Raw genomic sequence first — 12,088 nt, forward strand, 5'->3', positions numbered from 1 at the left:
TCCTGAGACTGACCACCCAGGTCCAGCTATCAAAGTATTGAACTCCAGTGATCAAAAGCCCCCTTTGGCTCACCTAATTAACATGTCCAATCAAAATATACCACCGCATCCTAATCTCTCTCTTTTTTTTTCCCTCTTCTTAAAAATGTAAGGTCATTTGTTAATGTTTTTTTGCCTGAGTCAGAAACCACTTTACCTTTTCTTCTCTGTTTAATAAAAGGTCTCTCTGAGAAAGCATGTGTTTGTGTGTGGTTGGGGGGGGGGGTTTCACTCATTCCAACTCCCATGAATGGGGAAGGACAAATTCTTTCACACATTACCAAATGTCTCTGGTGTCAAGATAACAGAGAAGCTTTTCCAGTAACTAAAGGGAAGGTAGAAATAGATCCCTTAAGAACATGAAAATAAGGAGATTTCACTTAGTTTCAAGTGCGGTTTTTCAACAGTAGTGACCTCTTGCTATTTATCTGACAGTAAACTAATATTAAAGATACATGTAAGATTGATGTCCATGTTAGCACAGAGTTTAAACATTTAGATGACTCCTTTTAAAGGGTTTATCTAAACATGACCTGTCAACAAAGGTAGCTGAAATGTTAGAAGATGGCCTGAACTCTCAGCGGGAGACCCAGACAGTTTGTGTTGGCGGAGTCCAAACCAGGAAGTAATTCAGCACAGATAAGCTGGTATATGGTGCTTTGGAGGCCAAACTAAACCCGTGGGATCTTGAGTGAGCAATAACTTCCATATGGCCTCTCATCTGTCCTGATACAGCCTAGGCCATCTCAGTCACCTGGCTTCATGGACTCACCTGGAATTCTCCTCGTGACTGAAATGTAGACTTCCAGAGGGCAGAAACGATCAGCTATTTAAATATCATGGGAGGAATTTGGGGGTGTCTAGAATAAAGTGGAAGAACATTTGTAATTAAATACAGGGTTTATTTAGGTCCTGAGACAGCATTATTGTCTTTTCAAAATCAACCTTGGGGGCCTAGGTGGGGACTTGGCTGGGGGAGACCAGGCTTGCCACAGGGCGGGTTGCAACGGTGTCTCCTTCACATCTCCCTCCAGCCGAGGTGACTGCAGCGCAACTTGCATTGGGCAGAAGTGTCCTCAGCTGTGTACCAAGTGGTGGCACTCAGAACACCCACAGATCACCTTCTCCTCCCCTCCCCACCCCCCCCAACTTTGCCACGGCTGAGTGTTGTGTACAGGTTTGTCCACAGACAATGTGTTTCCCTCCACCCTATGCTGACCTTGGCCAAGCTGCCAGATATATGTTCAACAAAGGATTTGGCTTTGGGTTGGTAAAGCTGGATGTGAAAACAAAGTCATGCATCAGTGTGACATTTTCAACATCTGGCTCATCTAACACAGACACTGGTAGAGTTAGTGGGACCTCGGAGACCAAGCACAAATGGTGTGAGTATGGAAATGGAACACCGATAACACTCTGGGGACAGAGATCGAAATTGAAGACCAGATTTGTCAAGGTACGAAACTGACCTTTGACACCAAAATTTTCACTGAACACAGAAAAGAAAAATGGTAAAATTAAGTCTGCTTATAAGAGGGAATGTATAAACCTTGGTGGTGATGTTGATTTTGATTCTGCTGGACCTGCCATCCATGGGTCAGCCTTCTTTAGTTACAAGGGCTGGCTTGCTGGATACCAAATGACCTCGGACAGGGCCAAGTCAAAGCTGACAAGGAGTAACTTTGCAGTCAGCTACAGGACCTCCAGCTACCCACAAAAGTAAATAATGAGACAGAATTTGAAGGATCAATTTATTAGAAGGCACGTGAAGAGTGTGACACTTCACTAAGCCTTGCTTGGACATCAGGTACCCACTGCACTCGTTTGGGCGTTGCAGCTGAATACCAGCTGGATCCCACTGACTATTCCTGCAAAGGCCAACAACTCTGGTTTAATTGGAGTGGGCTATACAGTGCCCAAAATAAACGCTGTGATATAGAAGGCTTGCACTTTGAACCCAGGTCACATGTTCTTTTTTCTTTCTTTTTTTTTTTTTAACTTACAATTTTTACTATTTAATAGATAGCAAACAAATGGTAATTGTTTTGAAGTCAGATGTTCTAAGCATTGGCATCTGCTTTAGCATCGGTCCACCAGATGTTTTCTGGGTGACCAGGAAGCTTAACCTCCATCTTTTTCATCCGGGTAAACTGGACCAACCTTAGGTCAAAACAGCAAGAGGAACTTGTGTTTCTTTTAGATGTTCCTCATCCTGAGGCTGCAGTGGCAAGAACCATTGGTACTTAGAGTCAAAGTAAATAAGCAGACGGGAGCCTGAACTCTGAACCCTGAATTCAAATATTGATTATAGCACCTGATAGTTATGACACAAACCTAAATTTATTGATGGTTGGAATAGAGAGATGAGGAAAAACTCATCAACTTCATACTCTTGGTTAGTAGACAACAAAGATTGGAACCAACTCTTTCTGGTTTTCCCCATTAAGTAAAGAAGTAGATTTTATAATTAATGCAAGTGTATTCAACATATACATTACAATAAAATGACTGTGGTGTGATTCCCTGGGGCAACATACATCTACTCCCCCATAAAGAATGTCCGAAAAAGACAGAGTGTAGATGACCATTGTCTCAGGGTTTCCATTGCTATGGAAGAACGGTGAGGACCAAGGCAACTCTTATAAAGGAAAACATTTCACTGGGGCTGGCTTACAGGTTTAGAGATTTAGTCCATTATCATCATGGCAGGAAGCATGGGGTTGGAGAAGGAGCTAAGAGTTCTAAATCTTGATCTGGAAACTGAATCTTCTGCACTGAGCAAAACTACAAAGCCTGGCCCCATAGTGATGCACTTTCTCCAACAAGGCCACACTTACTTCAACAAGACCACACCTACTCCAACAAGACCACACCTACTCCAACAAGACCACACCTACTTCAAACAAGACCACACCTACTTCAACCAGACCACACCTACTTCAACCAGACCACACCTCCCACGGACCAAACACATTCAAACTATCACAACCAAAGTCCAGTTTGGTGATTGTGAGTTTTGAAGTATTTTGATTCACATACTTATTTATTTACTTATTGATTCACTTTACATCCTGGTCACTGACCCCTCCCAGTCTCCGCTTCACAAATTCCTTACCCCGACCCCCTCTGTCTGTGGGTGGAGCCCTCCCCTGCCCCCCAGTGTATTCCTCCACTGTAACCCATCAAGTTTCTGCAAAGCTAGGCGAATCCTCTCCCACTGAAGCCAGACAAGGCAGTCCAGCCAGGGGAACAAATTCCATAGACAGGAAACAAAAGCATGAGTTTTGTTGGAGTTATTTAGAGGAATGAGTGAAGGAGCAGAAATGACTCAAAGCATCACTAAAGCCTAGCCCAGCATGGGGAACAGCTCACCAGAATCTGAGAACAGGAAGCACAGCCTTCAGGTGGCTCAACAGAGTCCTTTCCAGGTGCTTCTTTTGCTCTCAGACTCTTCCAGGCCGCTGGTGTTATCTAAGCAGCTTGGCTTGTTGAAGAGAAACTCAGCTTTTGCTGCTTTTTTTTTTTTTGTTTTGTTTTGTTTTTTTGTTTTTTTGTTTTTTTGTTTTTGGCAGGAAGGGGCCTATAGAACCCTGTGTTTCAGGGACTTCCTGAACATATTTTAAGCTGTTTACCTTTCTGTTTATCTTTGAGCTTCCCTTCAACTCGGAATGTTTGCATTTTGTGAAAGCTAATACAACAATCACCTTGACACACGAAAAACAATATTTTTCATCCATTGTTGTTCAATATATAGAAAACAACCAATATGCTCTAGAAACTGTACCAGATACAAGAGGAAGAAGACCTAGATGTGGTTTTATGCCTCTCCATAGCCTGGATGTAGAGCTAGAATGTACATTGTTTGGGCTAGACAGCAGAGTGTAAACTGTATTAAGTGTTCTAAGGAACGGCACAGAACGCTACCTCGCTGCCTCCACAGAACAAGGAGGAATGGCAATTCCTTAAGGACTAGTTCTGAAATTAAGGTCAATGGCTCTTCCCCCGGACCTTGTCTGCTGTTTCCTTGTGGAAAGTAGAAATACATCCTTCCCTTCTGCAGCAGTGTGTATTTGAACAAGGACTATATAGAAGCAATAATCACATCCTTAGTGTTGAATTCCAAAGACAAAGCTAAGGAAGAAAGGGAGGGGTGCTTGCAAAGAGACAGTCACAATAATAGTATCTTATTTAGGATTCTGACCAGGTAAACAGAAACCTAACGGGAGGTTTCTGTTTACCAGAAAAAAATCCCTTTATCTCCCAGAAAGGTTAACTGAGAAAGGTAAACTGCTTCAGGCAAGGTTTTCTGGTCAATCTGAACAGCTTGTATCAGCTGAAAGACCACCCCCCACCCTGCTGACTGTCTTACAAACCCACTTACTTTCCTGCTCCTCTCTGCCCCCAGTTCCCACCAAGATATGGGCTTGGCAATTTGATCCCCAATAAATCTTTCTTTCTACCCATGGAGTGGTCAGTGGTGGTTTCATAGCATCAACACGGACAGATGAAAGATGGCAAAGGAGCCCAGATCAGTTACTGACAGTGGGGAGGCACTATCTGAAGAGCATCAGGTCCCTCCAGCATAGCATTGGATGAGCAGAGGGCTAGCCCCGACCCCTGCAGTTCTTTCTCTGTGTTCTGTTTATCCAGGCAAATCCAGTTAGGATTTGAAGGTGCCACAATGGTTGCGCCAACTTTTGTTATTGTTTTTGTTTGTTTGGGGGTTTCCTATGTTTCTGTTTGGTTTTAGATTTGTTTACTTTTAGGCCAGGTAGGTAGGTACACACACTTTTAATCTTAGCACTTGGAAGACAGGGAAGGTGGATCTCTGAGTCTTAGGCCAACCTGGTCTACATAGTGAGTTCCAGGACAGCCAGGACTAAATAAAGAGATTCTGTCTAAAAAAACATACAAACAGACAAACCAACCAAACAAACAACCACCCAAAAACCAAAAGCCAAAACATAAGACATCTGTTTACTTTTATTTTATGAGTAACATTGTCTTGCCTGTTATCTATGTATGTATATATGTATGTATATTTCTGGTGCCCTCACAGGAACAAGGAAAGTGTTGGAATCCTTGGAACTGGAGTTAAAGATTTTCGAGAGCTGTTGTATGATAAAGGGAACCAAACCCAATTGCTCTACAAAAACAGTAAGTGCCCGTAACAACTGAGCCATCTCTCCAGTCCCACACAGTCCTCTTCCCTGGGAATCTGGTGGCTCCTTACAAACGAATCCTGCACTTGGTATTGTCTCCCTAATTCTAGTTACCGGAGTCAACGTTCTCTTAGCTCTGAAACATATATGCGCATGACTGCAGGGCATTGGTGCTTTCGTAGTGTAGTGGGCAGTGTGTTAGTCACATATATTGGCCTGTACTGTTCATAAACTTGCCCCAGAGCACACAGATCATGGTACATGTTTAAACATCTGTTCAAAGTATGAAAGAAAGCCATTGGATGCTTTAGAGGAAATGTTGTTGTGATCTAATTCAGATTAAAAAAAAAGAGAGATAAAGCCAGTGCAGGGAAGATTAAAGTGCTCACTGTGTATGCAAGAGGATTCTAATCCACAGCACTCACAAAAAGGCATGGCTACATGTGCCTGTATCCCTAGCCAGGCATGACCGATGTACAGCCCTGGAGGATGGAGAAGGTGAATCTCCCAGAGCTCACTGGACACACAGCCTCACTGAGGCTGTAAGCTTCCAGTTCAGTGACAGACTGCACTCCGAGGCAGTATGGCTGGAAATAATAGATATTTGCCATCCTGCCATAGTTTGACCTCTACTTGTTCAGAAGCATAGGCACATCCACCAGCCCAGACATGTGTTTGCAACACACATGTGTACAGGACAGACTCACAACACGCAGAGAGAGAATAAAGTGAGGGCTAAGGAGATGGCTCGGTTGGTAAGAATGCCTGCATAAGAAATCTTGGCACAGCTCTGCACATCTGGGGTTGTCAGAGACAGTAGCATTGCTAAACCTTGCTGGTCCCCAAACTGGTTCCTGACTCAGAGGGGAATGATGTCTCAAAGGGAACATGATTTCCAACTCATGCATATATAGGTAGTATGTAGGCAGCCACCCCATACACGTACAACACAATGACATATACCATGCATACATGCACACTCATTCAGAAAAAGTTAGGAGGAAAGTCAATCATTAACATATTTAAAGTGAGTGAAACAATGACACATTAATCAATGCCTTACAATGTTTTCCGCCACCAATTTATATAGAAACTGCCTGTTTATGTGTTTATAAGCCCAGATCCTTCAGCCAACATTATTCTGAATGTTCCCAAGAGAGATTATTTTTCTGATGAAATTAGCATCCAGGTTGGTAGAAGCTGAGTAAAGCTAATGGACGGGCTTCTTCCAATGTACAGAAAGTTCTAAGGGAACAGAGTGACCCTGCCCAGGGTGAGAATGAACTGTCAGCAGACATTTTCACATTGGAACCTCTCTGGGGACCCATCCTGTCAGGCGCACAGAATTGAGACTTAACATCTGCATAATCGCAGAAGCTAGTTCTTTATAGATTTCTTTTTCTTAGGCACACATATGTGTGTGTGGGTAACGTTACTCTGTTTACGTCATTTCCCTGTGTTTTTGGTTTCAGGCCTCTGATGTACAATGTATAATGCTAAGCTAATTGCCTAAGTTGAATCCCCTCCCTTAAGTACCCGTGCAGACGTGAGAACATCTGGAGGACACAGAGACACATTGTTTTGGTTTTCCTTCTCGAGAGGGTCCTGACAGTGCTTGAGCCAGTACCAGACACCGTCTGCTGGGCACATGCTGTAAAGATCACAAGTTACCATCACAACCAGATGATAATTCCCACACAACGAGCAGGCTGTGCTGTGTCTAAGTGTGCAAGGTCACGCAGACACACACACTCAACATGTTGGTTAACAGTGATGAAGCTTCATCCCTTGAGGCTCCCATGTGATATAACAGCACACTAGCCTAACCACAGAGAAGAAGAAATGACTTCACCTGGAAAAGTGAGGCTTAAGTCATGGCCACAGGCTGTGTGGAGAAGAGCACCAAACCAGAGAATCAGAGAGCAGCGATTGTGCACGATTTCCCCTCCCTAGACACAACTTGTCTTCAGAAAAGTCAATCTTTCTAAATTCGATGACACATGAAAAGGTTTATGTGGAGCAATGTTTCTTTGTTTGTTTTTTTCCTTCCTGGTATTTCTAATTACAATCAATACCACACAATGGATTTTCTCCTGTAAACCAATAAACCCTAGTGTGAGAATACGGAACTGCTGAGCCAGCGCAGTTGGGTTGACTGACAGATTATCTATTCTCCGTTGTGAAGCGCCAAGGCCTTTGTCCCTAACGGAGCTAGAGCCCATCAGGCAGAAATCAATTACAGGGTTACAAATGATGCGGGCTCTTTAATTATAAGATAGGAGTCACTAAAGCAAGTGAGGCATGGCTGCACATGCCTATAACCCCAGCACCAGATGGGCTGAAGCACAGGGTTTGTCATTTCCGGAAGACAGGGATGAGGAAGAGGAAGGGGAAGAGGAGAAAAGAAAGGAACTCGTAGGAAGGTTCTCTTATGGATTGTTGAGTAGAATGTGCTCAGTGGATAAAACATTTGCCATGTAAATGTGAGGTCCAGAGTTTGAACTCCCAGCACCCACATTAAAAACTAGGGTGTTGTTGGGTGTTTTGCATTTTTTGTTTATCAGCCTGGGTTTTTTTTTTTTTTTGTTGTTGTTTTTTTTTTTTTTTTGTTCGTTAAAGAACTTCTGGCTCAAGAACATAAAACTAAGACTGTTGGTTTTCATGGTAATTGATCTCTTAAAAAAAAAGAAACAAACAAACAAAAACATGTGCTAGGAATAAGTGGTGGAGTGGTGGAGATAGTATAAAAATCTGCACACAGTAGGACAGGTAAGAGTCTCTATCATATCACTAATGTTTATATCTTAAATGTTTTTTCCCAGCTGACACCAGCTAATCCTCCTTTCCAAGGGGAAGGGCTAGGTTTGTCGGAGCAACTCACTGTGGTTGAGACTCATGCAAAAGCAGAGAGTGCTTCAGTAGTGGACTTGTTCAGGAACAGCTTGGGCTTTGCACAAAGGTTTCTGTTCTGTGGCCCAGACCATGGATGAGAACATCTCAGGTTTTGTATAGTAAGGTAGAAATTATAGGTCTTCTGAAGACAAAGTCATGATCACATTTCAAAATTATCAAGCCATTAGTTTATCTTGAAAAGTGTAATGGTTAATTTTGTCAACTTGATGGGAGTCAGAGTCACCATGGAAACAAATCTTTGTGTACGTTTTTAAAGGGTTATTTAGATTAGGTGAGCTGAGGTGAGAAACCACACCATGAATGTAAGTAACACAATTCCATAAACTGGCGTCTCAAACTAGATAAAAAGAAGACAATGGAAATATGGTGGTGTACACCTTTAATCCTAACACTCCAAAGTCAGGGGCAGGTTGGTCTCTGTGAGTCTGAGGCCAGCCTGTTCAATAGAGTGAGTTCTAGGACAGCCAGGGATACACAGAAAAAACTTGTCTCAAAAAGCTAAAACGAAAAGAAAGTGGAGGAAGAGAAGAAGAGGAGACAATGTGCTGGCCACCATCTCTCTCTGCATCCCTACTAGACTCGATGTGACCAGCCGAATCTTGCTCTCGTCACTGCAACGTTTCTGACTAGTGGGATGTAGCCCCTGCAGCTAAGTGAAAGACAAACAGTTAATACAAAGAGAATCGCAGTTCCTGTGAAATGATTTACACATCACTGGTGTAGAACTGGGAACAAATGAAGGTCCACAAGACAGAAAACAATTCAGCAATGAATAGGATGGAGCGGCTGATACACAGGACAACACGGTGACCTTGACAACAACAGGGCAGGGTAAAAAACCGGCACAAGAGCACCGTGTTTGAGAACCATTTGTAGAAAGCTATAGAAAAGCCAAGGTGTGCCAGACAAAGCTGTCCTGTGGTTGAGGATGAAGAAGAAGGCAGGGTTGGTGGAAAACAGGCACAAGGCAGCTTCCTGGAATGATGGGAAGGACCTAGAGCCATAAACCATGTAGTTGTCCAACTCTCAGACTTACTGAATAAACATCACTTAACTGTACACTGAGTAGGGGACTTCTTGGGATATTAATTGTATCTCAATGAATCAGGGAAAGCAAGAAAACGTGTGGGGAGGGGAGAGAAGAAGAGGAGAACTCCTTCACCACTAGCCCATTTTACCTCTAGCTCTGTCCTCTACAGCAGCAGGTGGCACCATCAGCTTTCTGGTCTCAGACAATTGTGCAATGAAGACTCGGGATTCCTTCTACCCACCACCAAGGAAAACCAAATAGGATTTAAGTCATAATTGCTCCTGAGCTGACCTCCCCGCTTCTTCAGAAAGCCTTCGCTACTTATTCACTCTTACAAAAGGGAAGATCTTTCTGAAACAGAACCCTCAATTTGTCATCAGAAATGGCCTGTGCATCTCTTCTCGCGTTATTTATCATTCGGATTCCTGATTATCTTCCCCTACCCATCCCTCGCCCAAGATGAAGTCTTGATCTTATAACTTGTCTTGCGTCATTATCTCTTCCCTTTCTGAAGACCCTTTTGCCCTGAAACATATTAAGATTTTTCAGTTGTTTTCATCTTCTCCTGTCATTTGTTTAGGGGTTTTAGTTTTTGTTTTATTTCTGGCTTCCTTTGTTTTCTTTTGAGACAGGATGTCACTATGTAGCCTCAGCTGGCCTCCAACTCAGAGGGCTGCCTGCCTTAGCTCTACAGTGTTGAGAATCAAGGGAGGCACCATCACACCCCGTCACCTCAACTGTCCTTAATTCCAGCCACGAAACCTTCTTCTCACTATTCCCATGATGTCCTTAGGAACAGATCTTAGAAGCACAGTCACACCTCAACCTTCCTCCAGTGAAGAACCAGCAACCACATTCCGTGTTCCCATCCTTTCGAGCGATCAAGTGTCTACACAATGGTGCTTGTTGAACCCCTTTCAAATTCTACTAATTGCTCTGATTCTTTGTCTCTCCTCCCTCTGCTGAGGCTCCTTTCCTGTCCTCACCTCCTCTAGCTCTCCTTCCATGGAACCATTTCTTTAGCTTTCGGCGTTGATTAATGTCTGTTCTCTTCTGCACCACAGTGCTGCCTTACCCAGCCACGCCCTTACCTCTGCCTCGAAGTTATCCCCAACTCTATCATCATCTCTAGCTACAGTTCGGTTTCTTTTTGAACAACTTTCCTTGCGTGCACAGCTTCCAGCCCAGACAGCACAGCCAACCCCAACTCAAATGTTCCAACTCATCTGACACTGAGTAATAATTCTCAAGAATAAAGAGCGATCTTATTTTCTGTGCATTTGGGCTATAAAAACACTCAGTATAAGTGTGGCTATCAGTGACTCCCACAGATAAGAGGGGAGCCAAGCATTTTGTAACATTCCAGAGAAAATGAAATTCTCTTACAAAAGAAAAAAAAAGAAGACTTCAATTCAAATAATTTCTGACAAGTTCTCTTGACTTGCCCAGTTGTTACCCAACAAGATGCTCATTTCATGATTAACTCTACTTCTCTTTTAAAACTTAGATTTATTTTATTTTACCTTATTTTATAGGTATGGCTATTTTCCTGCATGTGTCTGTGCACCACGTGCTTGCAATGCCCACAGAGGGCTCCAGGCCACCCTAAAACTGGAGGTAAAGCCTGTTATGAGGTGCCACATAAGTGCTGGGACCTGAGCCTAGGTGCTCTGCAGAGGCAGCAAGAGCTCTTCTCTGCCAAGTCACCTCTCTAAGCTCTGCTTCAGAGTTGCCATGGTAGGCATTGGCTGGCCTGTGAAACACTTCCTCCCTTGCCTTTGAGATTTGCAACAGAAAGTAAATCTTGGGAATAGTCACGTTCGCATTGCTCCATACTTGTGTATGACATTTGTTCTGAAAGATGACTGAGCATGTGTGGGTGAGACTCCTAACAATACAACTGTCCCCGCTGTCCAGAAACCATGGATTCCAGATGCAAAATATCACATAGAATAATTGTGATGGAGTCTTCAACTGGCTTTCAAGTTTCACCCTGAAACCCCACAGGCTAGGCCCCCACTGTCTGCGGTGCACACAGCATTATCACCCAAATTCCCACAACAGTTCCATAAGCTCTGAGCACTCTGTGTGTTTTCCAGCCCATAGCTCCTGACTTCCCACAAAACAATCAAAGGAATGACAGCTACTCAGTCACGTTCATCCCAGCGACAACCCTCTCTTGGTGCCAAGATATCTATTAATTATGGTTCCCCAGAGGATCACAGTAGTGACCCAGTAGTAGCTCAGCCCTTCAAGCTGGATGCCTCAGCAGTACCAATCTGGCTCCAAAAACCTCGAGGGTTCCTGAGGAGCTTTTGGTCCTTAGTCAAGGCTAAAAGCCCAGAACCCTGGGTTCTAATATCAGTGAAGAAATCGGCAGCAAGGGCACCAGAGATGATGCAAATCACCTCATCAATAAGCAGAGCAAACCATCTCCGATGTGGGCAGTCGACTTGGTATGGAGAAAGCAGAACAATAAAATATGCTGCCCTGCATCACACTATTTTAATTTGACTTACTTTAAAAATAAAATATATATTCAACCAGGACGGGGGCAGTGAGTAGGATATAAAGTGTATAAGTAAAAATAAAAAATTAATTCGTTTCAAATATTTTTTATTTATGTGTATGAATGTTTGCTTGCATGTATTATATGTGTACCATCTGTGTGCAGTACTTGAGGAGGCTGGAAGAAGGCATCGGATCCTCAGGAGTTTCAAATGGTTGTGAGCCACCATGTGGGTGCAGGGCAGCCCGCGGTCTTCCCCACTGGCTTCACTTCAGGGCCTCAGGTTACATTCTTACTGAAGCAGAGTTCCTAGTGACTGGTCCGGTCTGATGAGACTTGGAGTGGGAGCTCAGGCTGAGGCTGTAGTAATGGCGTCCAGTTATTTTAACTTCTTACTCGACATGGAATTGTTGCCGTGGTCAGCACAAATGAGTC

At 43.5% G+C, this 12,088-nt stretch overlaps 1 pseudogene across 1 annotated transcript; it reads left to right on the forward strand.

The window, feature by feature from the left end:
• Nucleotides 1-1,231: 1,231 nt before the first annotated feature.
• Nucleotides 1,232-1,978, forward strand: LOC308420115 (non-selective voltage-gated ion channel VDAC2-like; annotated as a pseudogene). Its single transcript has one exon. The product of its transcript is annotated as a non-selective voltage-gated ion channel VDAC2-like (transcript).
• Nucleotides 1,979-12,088: the final 10,110 nt, after the last annotated feature.

The sequence above is a fragment of the Micromys minutus genome (assembly GCF_963924665.1).
Source record: "Micromys minutus genome assembly, chromosome: 4".
NCBI lineage: Eukaryota > Metazoa > Chordata > Mammalia > Rodentia > Muridae > Micromys > Micromys minutus.